The sequence below is a fragment of the Pleurodeles waltl genome, chromosome 3_1 (assembly GCF_031143425.1).
Source record: "Pleurodeles waltl isolate 20211129_DDA chromosome 3_1, aPleWal1.hap1.20221129, whole genome shotgun sequence".
Taxonomy (NCBI): domain Eukaryota; kingdom Metazoa; phylum Chordata; class Amphibia; order Caudata; family Salamandridae; genus Pleurodeles; species Pleurodeles waltl.
The window spans coordinates 95,774,346-95,793,102 of record NC_090440.1 but is presented as its reverse complement, the minus strand read 5'-3'; the positions used below and the strand labels follow the sequence as shown (position 1 = coordinate 95,793,102).

The window sequence follows — 18,757 nt, the reverse complement described above, 5'->3', positions numbered from 1 at the left end:
TGTCAGATCCTGCTAAGGAACGCATAAGAGACCTGTAAGGTCAGCTTCAGAGCAAGTCTCCGGACAGGCGACCTTAGAACCCTGTGACGATTGAAACCTGTGACAAGAGGGTCAGAGCAAGCATCAAGAGAGGGGAACTCTTGTACTTGGCGAGGAGAGTGTCAGCGACTGGTAAAGATAGCTTAAGAGCCCTGTAAGGTCAGAACCCTGCAAGGTCAGCTTCAGAGCAAGCCTCTAGTTAGGCGAGCTTAGAACCATGTGACAAGAGCATCAGAGCAAGCCTCAAGAGAGGCGGTCGCATGAACCTAGAGAGGAGAGCTCATGTACCTGACGAGGAGAGCATCAGAGCCTGGTAAGAATAGCTTAAGAGTCCTGTAAGGTCGGAAACCTGCAAGATCAGGTTCAGAACAAGCCTCGAGCTTAGAACCATGTGACAAAAAACCAGTGACGAGAGGGTCGGAGCGAGCCTCAACAAGATCACATGCACCTAGAGATACCATGTATCTGGTGATGAGACCATAAGAGCGTGGTAAGGATAGCTTGAGTCCTGTAAGGTCAGAACCCTGCAAGATAAGAGCCCTGTAAGGTCAGCTTCAGAACAAGCCTCTAGACAGGCGAGCTTAGAACCTTGTGATGACTGAGAGGGTCAGAGTAAGCCTTGAGCGAGCAGAGCTCATGTACCCAGCGAGGAGAGCTCATGTACCTGACAAGGAGAGCATCAGAGCCTGGTAAGGATAGTTTAAGACCCTGCAAAACCCTGCAAGGTCTGCTTTAGAGCAAGCCTCCAGACAGACGACCTTAGAAACTTGTGAAGAGAGGGGCAGAGCAAGCATCGGGAGAGGAGAGCTACTAAACAGGGTAATCAGTGCTTGGTGAGGAGAGCTTCAGAGTCCTGAGAGGTAAGATTCCGACAGGGTCAGCATCAGAGCAAGCCTCAAGAGAGGAGTTTATGAATCTGCACAGCTTAGATTTAGAGCGGTCAGAAACATGCAGGGGCAGCTTAGAGCAAACCAAGACAAAGGAGTTTCGCAGCTTAGTGGAGAAGCCCCAAAGCTGTGAGAAGAGAGCTTGAGAGGCCTGCAAGCTCAGGGAGGATACCTTGCTTTGAGGTTAATTCTGGGAGCTCTTCGGAGCCTCATGAGGAGAGCCCTAGTGTCTTGTGAGCTGAAGTTAAGAGGCTCGAGGAGAACTTCAGGGCCAATCAGGAAAGCTTCAGAGGCTTGTGATGAGTACTGTGTGCCAATGAGGAGAACCTCAGAGTCCTGCGATGAATCCTTACCAGAAGAAATATAGCACTTGTGGTGAAAGCTTCAGAGATGCATGTGAGGAGCTATGTTTTCATGGTTTGTGCACTAGAAAAGCACAGACCTATTAGTAAAGTTGTAGAACAATGAATGCGAGAAACTGACCCATAAAGTAGTTGGTATCGGAGTTAATGCACACTGTGACGTTGTGGCCCATTTGGTCGACAACCTGTAGCTCAAATGAGGCTGCTGAAAAACAACACTGGAAGGCGTGTCCACGCAGGTGAGTCTGACAACAAGGGCCAGTATGATTCCTCTTTCTAGCCTCAATTTGTGATTTACCTGCCTTGCACTTTTAGAGTATTTAACTTTGCCAACAGTTCCCCAGATCCAAAATCCGTGGCACAGCTATAAGTGTGACCTCCTTTTTGGTGATCCATGGATTTCCAGAACACACATTAGGCTCAGGTTATATGAACTCAATCATTCTATTTTTAAATGCCTTTACACAAGTATGTCCATATTATAAGCATTTACTCTGAGTTGTACAACTTTTACATCAAGCCTCAAACTGAGCATTTATTTCAGGAGCGCTGCTTGTCTCACCAGAGGAGTGCACTGTGGTGGGGGATAGCAGGCCTCTGGGTGCACAAACTTCACCTGGAGGTTTACAACAAGTTGCCTTCCATTTTCCTTCACGTCCTTCTATTCCCTTCTACTAATTGTAGTTTTACTGATTCCATGCGGGGTTATGGGAGATAAAAATGCAGGTCATTAATACTGCCAATCCACCCTGGAGATGCACCTCAAGCAGTGGTTAATTTGTTATGTTAGGATAAGTGCAGGGGCAGTTTTTCTTAGGAGCCCACCACCAGTGCTCCCGAATAACAGGGTTGCCAAATGCTAGGCTTGCTTGATTCCACCTCCCGTCTTTTTGCTCCACCACTGCACTCTTCGTGACTCCATTTCACCACTGAAGGTTCTTTTTTTATTGCTTTGCCAATGTTTCCTATCTTTATCATTTTTCTCCCTCTATTGTACTTCTCTGTCTTGCTTTATCTGATGACAAAAAACGCGGTCCTGTTACTCTAAAGTGAGTGCTAGTGCCCACCACCCACAAGCACCGGCACAAATTAAGCACTGACTAAGCAAGATCGTCACAGACCGGTGCACCATTCTAGGCCCAGCAGAACACTGAATGCTTGAGCACCAAGATCTGAAACAATACATGCTACAACTGATGGCAACGTAAGGCCTTGGTACACTGGCATCTTTATCGCAATGGGTCACCACTGCAGGGATCTCCAGAAGACAGGGCCTGCAAGTGCCGTGGCCCGCTCCAGTGGCAGTCTGGATGCTGAAATAAAAGCATGGATAAGTGATGAGGAATTCCTTACTGTGTGCTGTCGTTTTACAAGGACCGGAGATGCAGTGAATACACAGTGGGGCATCGGAGCAGCAACGGTTAAACGAATGTTTAGGACCCGGATGCCCCAGTATGCCCGCATCCCAACACCCGCCAAACGTAAACCGACAGAGTCTGAGTGTCTTTTAGCATTGGGAGAATTTATATAGTTACATATCAGTCATCAGCTGGGTTGCTGAAACTAAAATGAACCAAGAGTTCAATGTCGAGAATGCACTGACATGTTAAATTAGAAAGACAGACCTGGAAAAGTGGTGTCTCAGTGACACAGAGTCACCTGGTCACCCTAGGTTCAGAGCCTCTGCCTTTTTTATGAGCCTGTGGGCGGCTTTATACAGAGTGATGCTGAAGGCAAAGCATCCGAAACATGTTAAAACTCAGTGTAGATTAAGTGAGGGTATTGAGAAGTCCACAGCAAGGGGCTTTGGGAGACACCGAGAGTCTATAGTTGAATGAACCATGAGCTAATACCTCCAAACTAGTTTCTATTGTCATTGTGTGCATCATGAAACAGGGACTGCTTCCGGGTCAGCCCCGCGTGCACTCGAGGTGTTACCTTAAGTTTTTAGGCTCCTTCCTGTTAGTGGTCCAATCCGTACCTGCACTCTCAGTGAAAGCAAGGCTATCTTTGGATTTCATTCATGGGGGGAGATTTTTAGGGGCTTGCACTGCACTGAAGGCACCAAAGCCTGATAGCCCTATTCATGTTTGCTTTCTGTCATTTAGGTACTCGCCACACGCTATTAGTTAACCGAAGGATTACAAACAGACTCCATGATTAAAAATTGCACTTTGAAAATGCATTAAGTGCAGGATGCTATGCATTTCTTAGGACAGCACTCCAGTGGGGGGGCTACAATGCCCTAATTAAAGCAGAGTCAACAGTGTACAGCCAGGCTTCTAGGCACGTATTCCGACAGTACTGTTACTTCTCACGGGGAAGCAGGTCTGTTGCGTTTTAAAATCCAAGCGCCAGGAGTTACACATCCTTCATAGTTGAAAACCCCGTACAATGTGCACGCTCTATTCCTCAATTTTTTATTTAATCTCTTCCAGCAACAATAAAGTGCTCTCTGATCCAATTTAATCTAGTTTTTGCAGCGCTGCCTTGTGCAGACACGACCTTATGCTAATCATGTTCTAAAATGAGCAATGAAAGACGTTTATAATCTTTCTTAAATATGTTATGTGGCAGAGATTTGCATGGCTCGGTTTCATCATTAGATTGGCCTCACAGCACCAGTATTTCACTTTTATTGTTTCCCGCCGTGGGAAGTACAGGCAGCCACACTTTCAGGCTGTTTAAACAACTGTTTCATCAAGTAGGGAATCCACAAGTAAATATAGCAGAATATTGGACCGGGCGCCAGCTGTAGGGCCCCTGCTGTCACTCAAGACCAAAGTTCCTTTGCACAACATCAGGAAGACGAGAGGTCCAGGGGTAACAAATATGGCGGGCTAGAAGGGTCAAACTGCAAACACAAAGAACAGCAGCTGACGCATGGGACAGTGCATAATTAGCCGCAGAGATGGACTCAGAGAAGAAGCCCACCCTGCCTGGCCTCCATTGTTCTCAGCATCTGCAGAGGATCATTAGACATGTCTGCGGTTCTCAGTCACTGCCACAATTTCATCATATTCAGAGGGGTTGCAGGGGTCACCCGAGAGGAGGCAGGGCCTACTCACATGGCCCGAAGCAACAATACCAAGGTTCAACACAAGCCATAGTGCCATCGGACACTTTGCTGGTATCACACACGCATATAAATAATTATTTAAAAAACATACCAAGTTCCAGTCCGTGATTTGATGGTTGCTCTGTGCACACTGGATGCAGACCAGAAGTTGAGCTTCTTGTGTAGGTAAAAGGCACAAATGAGCCATGAATGATGATATGGGTAAACACAAAATTGTCATTACATGAGTTTCAATAAGAATTCTGACACCAAAAGTGCTTCCAGTTTTCTTCCATCTCAACAGATGACACGGAAACCACTCAGAATGTGCTAATTGTGAAGTACTGGCCTAGAATCACATTAAATTGCCACTAAAAAGATTCTGCACATTACGTTTCAGTTCTTAGCTTTAGTTCTCAACTTTGGGACCTAGGCTTTTCCTCTACTTTCGAAACTATTTATCCATGCATAACTCTCTCACCGTGAAGCAATCTGCCCAAGCTTAACTCTCTCAACGTGAAGCACTCTGCCCAAGCTTAAATCCCCCACTGTGAAGCACTCTAACCAAGCTTAACTCTCTCACTGTGAAGCACTCTAACCAAGCTTAACTCTCTCACTGTGAAGCACTCTACCCAAGCTTAACTCTCTCACCGTGAAGCACTCTGCCCAAGCGTAAATCCCCCACTGTGAAGCACTCTAACCAAGCTTAACTCTCCCACTGTGAAGCACTCTACCCAAGCTTAACTCTCCCACTGTGAAGCACTATACCCATGCTTAACTCTCCCACTGTAAAGCACTCTAACCAAGCTTAACTCTCCCACTGTGAAGCACTATACCCATGCTTAACTTTCCCACTGTAAAGCACTCTAACCAAGCTTAACTCTCCCACTGTGAAGCACTCTAACCAAGCTTCACTCTCCCACTGTAAAGCACTCTAACCAAGCTTAACTCTCCCACTGTAAAACACTCTAACCAAGCTTCACTCTCCCACTGTAAAGCACTCTAACCAAGCTTAACTCTCCCACTGTGAAGCACTCTAACCAAGCTTTACTCTCCCACTGTAAAGCACTCTAACCAAGCTTAACTCTCCCACTGTGAAACACTCTAACCAAGCTTCACTCTCCCACTGTAAAGCACTCTAACCAAGCTTAACTCTCCCACTGTGAAGCACTCTAACCAAGCTTCACTCTCCCATTATGAAGCATTCTGCCGACGCTTAACTCTCCCACTGTGAAGCACTCTGCCCAAGCTTAACTCTCCCTCTGTGAAGCACTCTACCCATGCTTAACTCTCCACTATGAAGCACTCTGCCCAAGCTTAACTCTCCCATTGTGAAGCACTCTAAGCTTAACTCTCCCATTGAGAAGCACTCTGCCCAAGCTTAACTCTCCCATTCTGAAGTGCTCTGCCCAAGCTTAACTCTCCCACTGTGAAGCACTCTACCAAGCTTAACTCTCCCATTGTGAAGCACTCTAAGCTTAACTCTCCCATTGTGAAGCACTCTAAGCTTAACTCTCCACTGTGAAGCACTCTACCCATGTTTTACTCGCACACTGTGAAGCACTCTCCCATGTCTTACTCGCACACTGTGAAGCACTCTACACATGCTCAGCATGCCCCCTAGAGATTTCTACCTATGCTTATCTTGCCCACTGTGAAGCACCCCCTGTTTCTTTAGCACACCTCCAGTGGGTCTGTCTACCGACATCTAGCTCGCCCATTCTGAAGCACTCTACCTTGCTCAGCGCATCCTTAGTTGAGCTCTCCATCGTGCTTAACTTGTCAACCGTGGTGAACTCTATCCACTTTGTGAAGTTTTTTTGCATGTGCTGAGCACACCCCCATGAAGTTCCAAACCTGTGCTGTATGTTCCACCTCTGAAACTCTGTACCCCAGCTGTAAACACCTCCTGTATAGCCTTAAACCATGATGAACAGGACGCCTGAGATCTCCCCGCAATAAACTCGAGGAACTATTCTCTGGCACAGCAATCAGGACTAATATCTTCGAGCACATCATTCGGTGGATGGTATTTTATTGCACATGCTGTATGTGCAACAAGCAACTGCCTCAAACCCAGTCCTGCTGGCTTTAGCGGCACAAGGCATGGTTCAGTCAACCAATAGGACTTCAGCCTGAATAAATGCATTGGCAAGAACAGCATCCTTGTCACAGACCCAAGTCAAGAAAATCAATGTCACAGGTCATACTCAAGAATGCATCACCTTCAACAACCACAGTCAAGATGACATAAATGTCACAAGCCATAGTCAAGAAGAGATCAATGTCACACAACATAATCAGGAAGATGTAAGCCTCATACACCACAGTCAAGAAGAGATCAAAGTCACACACCATAATTAGGAAGATGTAAGCCTCATATACCATAGTCAAGAAGAGATCAAAGTCACAAACCATAATCAGGAAGATGGAAGCCTTATATACCATAGTTAAGATGAGATCAATGTCACACTCCATAATCAGGAAGATGTAAGCCTGATATACCATAGTCAAGAAGAGATCAGCCTCACAGACCACGGTCAAGAAGACGCCAACATCACAGAGCATTGCCATTCTCAGCAAAGGACCACATCAACTCCAGTTTGTTTTTGAATCACATTCAAAGGTTTGTTGCTAGTGTGTGAACTACACACAGGAAACAAACTTCCCATTTCTTTTCCATGCTGTGATAAAAAGTGATGTGATACTCATGGGCCTTGTTTCTGCCATAAAAATAGATGAATTGCATTTTTAAAATACGTGAAAGTTTGTGCTCTGGCTGACAAACTGGCTTGACAGCATTGAGGGTTGTATGAGAACAGCTGGTTACAGTTCAATGCTACCTTTGGGAAGATCCCCTGACACAAAGGCTAAATTCACTGCAAAAGAACTTCTAAATTTACTTTGGCAAAACCAATAACATCATTGACCAACGTTAGGAATCAAGGTGATGTTTTTTACCTCCTTCTAGTCTCTTGTACCTCAGATCATTAATACTGTAAACATGGAATTGTTTCCAGCAACTAGAAACTGTAGAAAACACCTACATTGAAGACACACATTGTTGTAATGCGAACTTGTCAATGCCAGGCAGCATTACCACAACTCTCTCTGCCAGTTTACAGGAAGGAGGGCAACCTTGTTTGCAGTTGGCAGGGAACATGTAGTTAGGCTGTCAATGGCCTGAAAAGTGTGGACTGTGTCTTTGCAACAAGGAAATGCCTACAGTGGCTTCCCAATAAGGACCAGAGAGAATTCTGAGCAGCTTGTCCATCTTTCACTTACACTTCTTTGTCCAAGAGGATGTCAATCAGAATGGCACAGAATATGTGCACATTTTTTTGGGCCTTTTAAAAGCTTACAGACTTGAATGACAAATCCAGCATGTTCCTACAAAACCTGGTTTTGGCATTTTTCTTCTCCCAAAACTGTTTAAAAATGCTTTATAAACTGCAAGAAATTTCATAAATGCACAATGCTGTCCTCATAACACAACTGGCCCGACACCACGGTTTCCCCAACATAAATTAAAAACCACAATATCTCCAGCCATCTGGCTTGAGTACAACTGGCGGCAAACCGAACTGAACGCTTCCCCAGCCTTGGCAGCAATATCCATACTGTACACAGGCTCATGCATCTGGCCCTCATCCCAGGGAGGTTAAATAAACATTCATATCATATTTCCAAATATGGGTTAACTATTCCTTTTATGTGGCTTTCACAAACGCACTACATTTTTCAGGCTGTGTTTTAAAAAGCAACAACGACTGCATTTGTCCCACCTTTACGCCCCAAGCAGAGTGGTCCTATTACCAGAAATCCGGCCCTTGCGCCGAGAGGCTGCGTCAAGGCGCCTTTAACATAGATGCAGCAGTAGCCAGACACATATATAGAAAAGTATGCACATTTATGAGGATTCCTAAAGCCGTTTGTTATCCGTCACTGTCAGAGAAACACATATCTAACTCCATCATTAGCACAATATCCTGCATCTCTTCAAAGAACTGCACAGCGCGCGACCTGCGACTGAGATGTGCATTAAACAACTAGACCAGAAACAGACGGGGCTTTATAAATGCTGCTCTTTCAATCTGAAGTGCTTCTTGGCCTGCAGCAGGCTAGGTTCCATATTATGACATTTAAAAAGTGTCTATACCCATTTTAGGGCATCACAGAAATGTCTATAAACCTATCTGAAATTACCAACTGCACTCTACAGTAAGCCCTACAGATGAACACATCCTTATATCAAGAATCCCACTCCTGATGGGGTGAATTCCTCCACGCCAGCCGCTGTTGCTACTCTTAATGAGAGATCCTTGGAGGTGCCCTCTGTGGCCAGCTGAGAGTCACTCTTGGGTTGAACCGCCTATCTGACCTTCTCAAAAGCCTGGGATCCAGGGTGATCCCAGGGCAGAAGGCAGGTATTGGAGGTGTCAGGACAAACAGGGCCACAGTCTCTAGCTGTCTGAAAGGAGGAAAACAATTGCCTTCAAAAAGACACAACCAAGAAAAAGACTCCGAAGTCTACTAGCTGTGTGCAAAAATCATTGAACACAATCGTACAAAAAACACAACACAATTTTGTGTAAAAAAAGAAGAAAAGGCTCTGAACGGATTCATATGCAAAAAAACACTTAACACAGTTAAGCAGTCATATTCCTAGCAGAGTCCTGCACAAAGTTGACATCTAAATAATTGTAAATGCATCCACCAGGATACTTACAAACTCTGTTTTAAGACCACACTCTGTTTCGTTTAAAAATAAATCATTGGTTATAACCCGAAGCCTAACTCAGTATTTATCACCCTCAGGGGAAGTGGTGATTGGCTGGCCTTGGACTGAATCTGGTGTCTTGAGGCCAAAAACTTCAAAGTTCAGCCAGACCCAAATCCCAGGCTCCCTCTGACCACAGTGCACTCGAGGTGTGTACAGGCACTCCTTGGGATTTCATCTTGCTATGCTGCAAGCATGAATCACAATTATAACCATTATTTGATATCGGAACACACAACCAGCGCCGGGTTTCTAGTCAGCCCATGACAGCCTGCAGGAAACAACAACATGATCATGTGAAAAGAAGGAATTAAAAATGTTTTCCGAATTTCAGGAGGATTGACTTAGAGGCTTCCATGCAAGTGAGCTGCACAATGTGGCTGTGAGCGCTGAGAAAGACCACCCCACAGGGAAAAGGCATGTATCTACCAAACACAATGCACAACTTGGACTGTGCCAGCAAAGTGCATCCCAGAACCTGGACCTTCGATAGTTATGAGTACAATATAAAAGGAATAACAATAGTTATCAATGTATTAATTCGTGCAACAGATTGCAAAATTATGCACTCTGATTCGGCCCACTCTCTAGCCAAATTAAAAGAAAAAGGGTAGGGCACTGAGTTGGGGAAACTTTACTAGGTGTTGACTGATGCTTGTGAAGCTACTTTGGTTGTTAACCTCTGATTAAGCAGCATCTCTCCTTATATTTAACATGTGTTACCCTGTACCTATCCTAAGAATGCATCTCTAGGAATCCAACATGGATGTGGGCTCTTGGCAGGTGAAGCTATACACAACTTAGCCCTCCATCGGTCTCTCCCCTCCACCTTCTAGTTCAATTGCAATGCTACTTTTGTAGCAGAGGGGTCCAGGAAGACAGAATACACGCTAGAGTTTAGGGTAATCACTGTGTCAAATAGTCCCATTACAATTAATTGCATTAAAATTCATTTTAAGTGGAAATAATGAAAATCTGAAATGCACCCACTCCTCGTGTATCAACGTAAGATATGCCTGGTTTCCATTCAAATACAACTGTGTCAAAATCTATTTTATATTAATATAACCTCATAATGTATTTCTTTACTTACTGGGGCATCTTAAGGGATATCAAACATATGCCCTTGTGTTAAAATTGTTTTCCATTCTCTGGGTCTGACTTTTTGTTCGAAACAGCTCAAGTTTTTATGTATCTATCCCAGAATGCACCGAAAATGTAACCTTAGAAATTAATTCACAGTTTTTCTTTACTATAGTTATCCTTTTTTTAACTTTCTCTTAGCCACACAGTGAAAAGAATAGTGCATGGCTGATAATGTTACAGGCGCTACGTATGATGATGATGAAGCTCACCATAACATTAAAGAGGGAGTACATAAAGTAAGTGGCACTTGTGTATACGAAAAGTCAGTAGCATCCACTGCACCGCCTAAGTTCACCTGCAATTTGATTGAACGCCTTTCCACCTCTGGTGCTTTCACCTCCACGATGCTTAATGTTGTTCATTAGGTCAACTAAACTTTTGATTCTCAACTTTAACCTGTTGTTAGTCAGGAGAAAAGTGAAAGAATAGCGCTATCAGACTACACCAATACCTTTTAAATCGAACATGTCATGTAAGGTCAGGGTGGGTTTGCCTATAGGGCAAGCGGGCAGTGCCCGGTGGTCTAGGTTGACAGGGCAATGTGCAAGGTCGTTTTTTGGTTGTCTGTGGGCCTGTTATATGGTCTGCTGGGCCTGTTTTTCCTGTCAATTTCATGATATTAAAACAAGCATTGCCTACAGGAAGGTCAAATCCATGCAGTCTTCCATTCCTTGAAAACACAGACAGTGCCTCTTTACAAGTTTAAAACTGTCCCAGTTTGCAAACATAGGCCACTATCTACACCAGTCTAATAGGCCTATTCAATTCAGTAAAGGGGGACACTTTTATTTTGGTGCCCAGGCCTATTGTCTGACCCAGCCCGACCCTGTGTTAAAGTCCTTTTTGACATTTAATTTGCTATATGCTGCCAATGGGTGCTTGTGAATTTACAGGCGCTTAAATCCAGTTTCAGGAAGGCTGGTAGCCCAACCTCAGCCCCTGATCCCCCTTTCCATATTTTTGAGGACAGCACTCATCATTTAAAGGACACACACGGCCAGACTTGTAGTATTTGCACTGAGGAGCGCTGTCTGTGCATTGAAAAGGACCCACCATCTGCTCAAGAGGCAGCCATTTTAATCATGTGCCTCCCCACAGGCCCAGTTCAGGAGGTCACTTGCTTATTGACAGACCCCTTTTGACCACTTCTCTTTTGGGATGGAAAATATACCCTACTTGCTGATCTCACGCTATTTCCTTTTTGGGGGGTTTTAATGAGGAGCTGCAAAGGGCAGTTAGTTATCTCACTCTCATCTGCAACCCTGGGGAGCTCTGAAACCTTCATAGGATCTTTCTTGTTAGGTGTGTTTTAGGGGGTACAGCGGGACTACTGTGTCTTGCACTTCATGGAAGGTGCATATTCAGACACTTATGAAAGCTAGTAAATTAATTTATTGTACAGCACTCATTGTCAAAACACAGGCCCAACTCTCCCTGTGCTGCTGCATCACTCTTGCTCCTGGCTTCTTCCTTTTTCCCCTGCTTTTTGAGTGCCTTCTCCTTGTCCCCCCCCACTACTTTTGTGTGCCTTCTCCTTGCTTTTCCCTCATTTTCACTGCTTTCTCCTTGCTTTTTCCCCCACAATTTTTTTGTGCCTTCTCCTTGCTTTTCCTTCATTTTCACCGCTTTCTCCTAGCTTTTTACCTCGTTTTGTGCACCTTTTCCTTGTTTTTCTCTTGTATTCACCGCTCTCAACTTGGTTTTTCCCCATTTTTTGTGCCTTCTCCGTGCTTTTCCATCTCTTCTCACTACTGTCTCCTTGTTTTTCCCACAATATTTGTGAAGCCTCCCCTGCTCCTCTGGACCATCACCTCACATCCGGAATTCTGATGGACCCTCAAAACCTGGCTGTGCGAATGAGCCTCCGGGACCTGCAAGCACCTGGATACCCTGCTGGGTGATTAGCTGCTCTTTACAAATACTGATTGATTGATTCCTTGCACAGGCTTTGGGGTGTCTGTCAGCCCAGTTCCTACCATGACTAGCTCTTCTCTTCTGCGTCACATCACAGAGCAATAGGGACACCGGGGCGTATGTTTCATCAGACCAACAGGAGCAGTCGAACTCGGGATGGGGAGAGCGATCCGTCGCAGCCCACCTATGACTCTTTTACCATCCAGCCAACCAGTGAGCTGTGAGGTCCATTACCTTAGATTCCACAAAGGCTCAGGGCACCCTAGTTGGAAGCATATGTCCCAATGGATCTGACCCGCTGCCTATTATCACTGCTGCGCAACCAACCCTTATAGTTTGTATATGGACTTATTTCTTCGCTGAGCATCTGCACGAGTAATAAGTGCATAGGAATTTAGCAGTCGACGACAGCAAAAGTCAGAATTACAGAGAGATGGTGGTGAGAGGTGCTTTATAAGATGTTCTCAAAGGATGCCGCACATCCTACACTTTAGATCTCCGGGCATGGGTTTGTAAATGTAGAGCAGCAATCTGGGGCAGAACATAAAGTATAATACCACTAGTGATGTCTAAGAAGACATATTTAAGCTTAGGGAGAAGCCATCACCAAACTGTTCATATAGTGAAGGACTCGCTTTTTTAATCCACCATTATCTATTTTGGTCTAACTTTGGGTACAAGTAACCTGTTTGGCGGAGGAGAGCTGGCCGATACAAATTGAGGGATCTTGGAAAGGGCGCCAGTGATGAGGACAGGCCTGTCTATCCGCTGGGTTGGGACAAGGTGGGTCCCAGGTCAGACAACGGACTGTGGGCAAATCTCTTCCTCTGCTTTGGGCTAGATATATTCTTAGTGCCTTAAGGCGCAAACTGTGTACTGGCAAAGAACAAGAACAAAAAAGGGTGTGGCTTTCATGCCCACGATTTTTTTAAAGCCCCCTAACAGTTCAGCTGTGAGTGTTTTTATTGAATTTATTCCCATTGCTGCACTCAGGTGTGAGAGCATTCCTGCAGGGGGGGCAGCAATGAAGTGTATCGAGGCTTCCCATGCCACTGGATTCAAGCTAGCCTGGCTGATGAGGGGTGAAACCCCGAAACCGGTCCCAGGATGCTTGTTTCCAGTCCAGGGAGGACTTGGCCTAGCAGTTCGGGCTGGACTGTTCCCATGGGGAACAGGGTCAAGACTGATTTGCATATGGCTGGGTCCAAACTGGAATGGCACGGGCAGCAAAAAAACGATGGATTAAACCCAGATCTGTGACTGGGGGTGAATGTTTGACAATGTTCAGCATTCCGTCCATCACTTGTTGTTTTTGCATTTGTCGCCCTAAGTGGGAAGGGTATGCCCAGACGTGGGTCCCGTGCTTCCCATGCCACTGGATTCAAGCTAGCCTGGCTGATGAGGGGTGAAACCCCGAAACCGGTCCCAGGATGCTTGTTTCCAGTCCAGGGAGGACTTGGCCTAGCAGTTCGGGCTGGACTGTTCCCATGGGGAACAGGGTCAAGACTGATTTGCATATGGCTGGGTCCAAACTGGAATGGCACGGGCAGCAAAAAAACGATGGATTAAACCCAGATCTGTGACTGGGGGTGAATGTTTGACAATGTTCAGCATTCCGTCCATCACTTGTTGTTTTTGCATTTGTCGCCCTAAGTGGGAAGGGTATGCCCAGACGTGGGTCCCGTGCTTCCCATGCCACTGGATTCAAGCTAGCCTGGCTGATGAGGGGTGAAACCCCGAAACCGGTCCCAGGATAGTTGTTTCCAGTCCAGGGAGGACTTGGCCTAGCAGTTCGGGCTGGACTGTTCGCATGGGGAACAGGGTCAAGACTGATTTGCATATGGCTGGGTCCAAACTGGAATGGCACGGGCAGCAAAAAAACGATGGATTAAACCCAGATCTGTGACTGGGGGTGAATGTTTGACAATGTTCAGCATTCCGTCCATCACTTGTTGTTTTTGCATTTGTCGCCCTAAGTGGGAAGGGTATGCCCAGACGTGGGTCCCGTGCTTCCCATGCCACTGGATTCAAGCTAGCCTGGCTGATGAGGGGTGAAACCCCGAAACCGGTCCCAGGATGCTTGTTTCCAGTCCAGGGAGGACTTGGCCTAGCAGTTCGGGCTGGACTGTTCCCATGGGGAACAGGGTCAAGACTGATTTGCATATGGCTGGGTCCAAACTGGAATGGCACGGGCAGCAAAAAAACGATGGATTAAACCCAGATCTGTGACTGGGGGTGAATGTTTGACAATGTTCAGCATTCCGTCCATCACTTGTTGTTTTTGCATTTGTCGCCCTAAGTGGGAAGGGTATGCCCAGACGTTGGTCCCGTGCTTCCCATGCCACTGGATTCAAGCTAGCCTGGCTAATGAGGGGTGAAACCCCGAAACCGGTCCCAGGATGCTTGTTTCCAGTCCAGGGAAAACTTTGCCTAGCAGTTCGGGCTGGACTGTTCCCATGGGGAACAGGGTCAAGACTGATTTGCATATGGCTGGGTCCAAACTGGAATGGCACGGGCAGCAAAAAAACGATGGATTAAACCCAGATCTGTGACTGGGGGTGAATGTTTGACAATGTTCAGCATTCCGTCCATCACTTGTTGTTTTTGCATTTGTCGCCCTAAGTGGGAAGGGTATGCCCAGACGTGGGTCCCGTGCTTCCCATGCCACTGGATTCAAGCTAGCCTGGCTGATGAGGGGTGAAACCCCGAAACCGGTCCCAGGATGCTTGTTTCCAGTCCAGGGAGGACTTGGCCTAGCAGTTCGGGCTGGACTGTTCCCATGGGGAACAGGGTCAAGACTGATTTGCATATGGCTGGGTCCAAACTGGAATGGCACGGGCAGCAAAAAAACGATGGATTAAACCCAGATCTGTGACTGGGGGTGAATGTTTGACAATGTTCAGCATTCCGTCCATCACTTGTTGTTTTTGCATTTGTCGCCCTAAGTGGGAAGGGTATGCCCAGACGTGGGTCCCTTGCTTCCCATGCCACTGGATTCAAGCTAGCCTGGCTGATGAGGGGTGAAACCCCGAAACCGGTCCCAGGATGCTTGTTTCCAGTCCAGGGAGGACTTGGCCTAGCAGTTCGGGCTGGACTGTTCCCATGGGGAACAGGGTCAAGACTGATTTGCATATGGCTGGGTCCAAACTGGAATGGCACGGGCAGCAAAAAAATTTATCGAGTCATCTCACCTGGAATGGCTGAGCCACAGAACCTTAGAGAAGTCTAAAGGGATACCTTCGCATCCTTGAGACACAGATTTCATGAAGTAAGACTTGGGTAGCATTTATTTAAGTAGCAGGGCCATTTCGTGCAAGAGAAGCCTACATATTAACAGAACAACAGGGCAAAGGGTCTCTGTCGAACGGGAAGGTGCACACATAAATGCAAATGTTTTCGTTAGTAACAGCTGGCACTGCTCACACATGGAGAGTTTGTGCTTTGTAATTGATGTATTCCTGCATTAGCTGTGGCCTTGCAGGGATGCCGGAGACCCCAACGCAAGAAAGGAAAATGGGTCTCTCACACGCTTGTTTGGCACTAAATACAGTCGTATGTGGGATGCAGTAGACCCCTAAGAGCCATAGGGCCTGGTGCCACTGAACCTGCTGCACTGTTTATAGCGGCGCCTCTGGTTGCTTTTCCCACCTTTTGAAGAAGAGTGTTTGGGAATGCTTGTGGCAAAGGCTGCTTTGATTAATGTTTGAGCAATTCACACATTTAACAGCACACCCTTTGATTGGTTGGCCCCGTTACAGACATCAGTAGAAACTCATTGCCCTCACACAGACATCAGCAGAAAATCACTGTTCGCTGCCCGCCTGACGAATTCCAAACCCCGTTTTCCCAGGTCTGGTTTTCTGTGATTAAGTAACCTGGAGGAGGGCATTATGTTACCTGCCTTTTGTTTGCTTGTCTCCTCTGGTTTTGCTTTAGAGATTTATCAGGCCTCGCTTGGTGTTTTAGCGAGCTTGGGGTCATGACCCCTTTGTGCACTGCCAATAGAAAATCCTGAAATAAGCTACATTGACATGCCATGCAGTAAATCAAAGCGCCTTTTAAGGAGGTTCAAACTGTCGTTTTACTGCATGTGAAAAAATATTTTTTTCTCTTTAAAAATCTGCGTATTACACTACATGGCAGGACAAGCATAGAATAATAGAAAAGCCCCAAAAAGGTAGTCTGTCCAGGGAAAGGGGTAAGGAATGGGGGAACTAGCAGCCTTTCTGTAAATCTGGAAAAGGAAGGGGAGACCAGCTATGGAATGCGTAGGTTGGTCTGCCCATGGGTAGATCGGTCTGGGATACGGTAAGTCACTGGAGAATGGATAGACCAGATGAGAAGTGTTTAGCCCAGCCTAGAAATGGGTATCACGGGAGGGCAATGGATAGAACAGGCAGTCAATGGATAGAACAGCGAGCCAGCAGGCAGAACAGCTGACCCAAGGGTAAAACAGCTGGCCTATTGGATAAAACAACTGTTAAATTGGTAGAACAACCGTGAAATTGATAGAAATGCTATGGAATGGAATGAAAGGTGGTGGAATGAGTCGAAAGGCAGTGGAATTAGTAGAACGGCTGTAGAATGGCTAGAACAACTAAGAAATGAGTAGAACAACTGTAGAATGGGTAGAAAGGCAGGGAATAGGTAGAACACCCATTGATTGGGTAGAAACGCTGTGAAATGGCTAGAACGGCCGGGAAAGGGGTAGAACGGCCGGGGAACAGGTAGAACACCAGCTGAATGGGTAGAGGGGCTCTGGCATGAGTAGAAAGGCTGAGAAATGGCTGGAACTGCCAGGAAATGGGCGGAACAATTGTAGAATGGGTAGAAGAAAGCAGGTCAACTGACTGGACAAAAGGCAAACTGGCTGGGCAATGGGTTTATTGGCGGGACAATAGGCAGACTGGGACAAGCAATAGATGTTTCATTTGTACTTTTGGCAGGAGCCAGGCGACAAAGAAAAGAGGGCACATACACTTTCAAAAACTTTGGACGCCCAAAGCACATCGGTATCATGCTAAGCAGCCAACCTGTCTCATAGCCATCCTTTTGCAGATCTTTAAATTACGTCATTCGCGCCCCCCCAAAAAATTAAAAATAAACCCAGAGCCGTCTCTTTGGAGCTCACACTTTCTTTAACCTGCACCCAACGTTGCTATCATTCTCAAACACTGATCAATCAGAGAGGGGCTGATGGCCTGGTGTTGTGTCCACACAGCTGAACCCGGACCTTTTGTTCAAGGCACAGCTGGGATCTCTGCAGAGACATCAGCTCTTCATTTCAAATGTTTATCAGCTCCAGAGCTCCACCCCGAAGAGAGGCGGCTAATTCTTCAGACTTAAACGACGAGCTGCCCACCTGCAGCGTGGCTAAGGCCTGATGCATGGCGCCCAGCAATGACGTCATCACTGTTTGCCACAGCACTAGGCCGTCAGGCACAGACTGGTGACGTGCATCCTATCTCCGCCACACAGACGTCAGCAGCGAGAAAACGTCACAATGCTCTGGGGCAGCAACCGGGAGAAAGAAGCTGATGGAAAGGAACTGTAGAACGTTTTTGGATAAGGGAGGGATAACTCTCAATGTTTGTGACGTGCAAGTCTAGCACACAGTGGGAGGCTTTTGGACAAAGACAGAACTACTGTGTGAACAGATGCGTGAAAGGAGAAGGGGGCAAGGGCAGGTTTTATTAGTGAAGTCTACGTTTTGAAATGACGATTCACATTTCCAACCATTTCTTCATCTGTTCAGATACTCTAGGGCGAGAGTTAGATTGTGTTTTCAGTACCTTTTCTGATGCTTATGGGCACATGCAACAAATGTGTAATTAATTCACTCCAGGATTTTACTTCGAATTGTGGGACTTGTAGTCCTGATTTTGTAATGGGATAAAATCCCAGCATGCACAGAAAAGAAACCTGGACTGGATGAGCTACTCATGCACATGGTAACTTGAGAGCTCGGGTGTTGTCATTAGATAGTCCGATACTCAAGGCCGAGTGGACCACTGAGTTGGCAAAATCAGTTCTTTTCCTGAGGCATTGGAAGCTGGATTAGTGGAATCATATAAAATAACAGCACATATTGTTTGCCCTCATTCATTATCCATCTTCTTTATTTCACCTACTTTTCAGAAGGTTTTTCAACATTGTACAATTAGTGGCGACTTGGGAGCGCGTCCAGGGGTAGGTGAAGCCGCCCGTCGCCAGGCTTGTTACATGTGTTAAACGAACCTGGCCAAAGGCCCGCGTGATCCCATGAAGCCCTGACTCAATGTGGGAGGGGTGACGAATAGGAACTAAATAAGGGTCATAATGGACTCATGTAAGTGACTGACGATAACTTTTTGTTTGACTGTCAGTTCTGATATGTGATAGCCAATTTAGCTTGTAGTTGGAGAAGTTTTTTACACTAGGTCCTGAAGAAGCGTCATTGGATCCATGTGGACCACAAAGACGCGAAACATGTCGACCCGATTTTGAGGTCTCACAGTTTTTTGACCCTCCGTTATTAGACATACAGTTAGAGAGTGGCAGGGCATTATCTCTATCTCACTCTCCTGATCAA

The 18,757-nt window shown here is 46.1% G+C and overlaps 1 protein-coding gene and 1 long non-coding RNA gene across 6 annotated transcripts in view; one reads left to right on the top strand and one right to left on the bottom strand.

The window, feature by feature from the left end:
• Positions 1-18,757, bottom strand: part of NAV2 (neuron navigator 2) — a 523,029-nt gene that overhangs the window by 451,140 nt on the left and 53,132 nt on the right. The gene's annotated exons all lie outside the window — the stretch shown is intronic.
• The window catches only part of LOC138283811 (uncharacterized), a 43,319-nt gene that overhangs the window by 1,354 nt on the left and 23,208 nt on the right, over positions 1-18,757 (top strand). The window contains exon 2 of the long non-coding RNA XR_011201310.1: positions 10,411-10,508. This is a non-coding gene — a long non-coding RNA (uncharacterized lncRNA). The remainder of the gene's footprint in view (positions 1-10,410; positions 10,509-18,757) is intronic.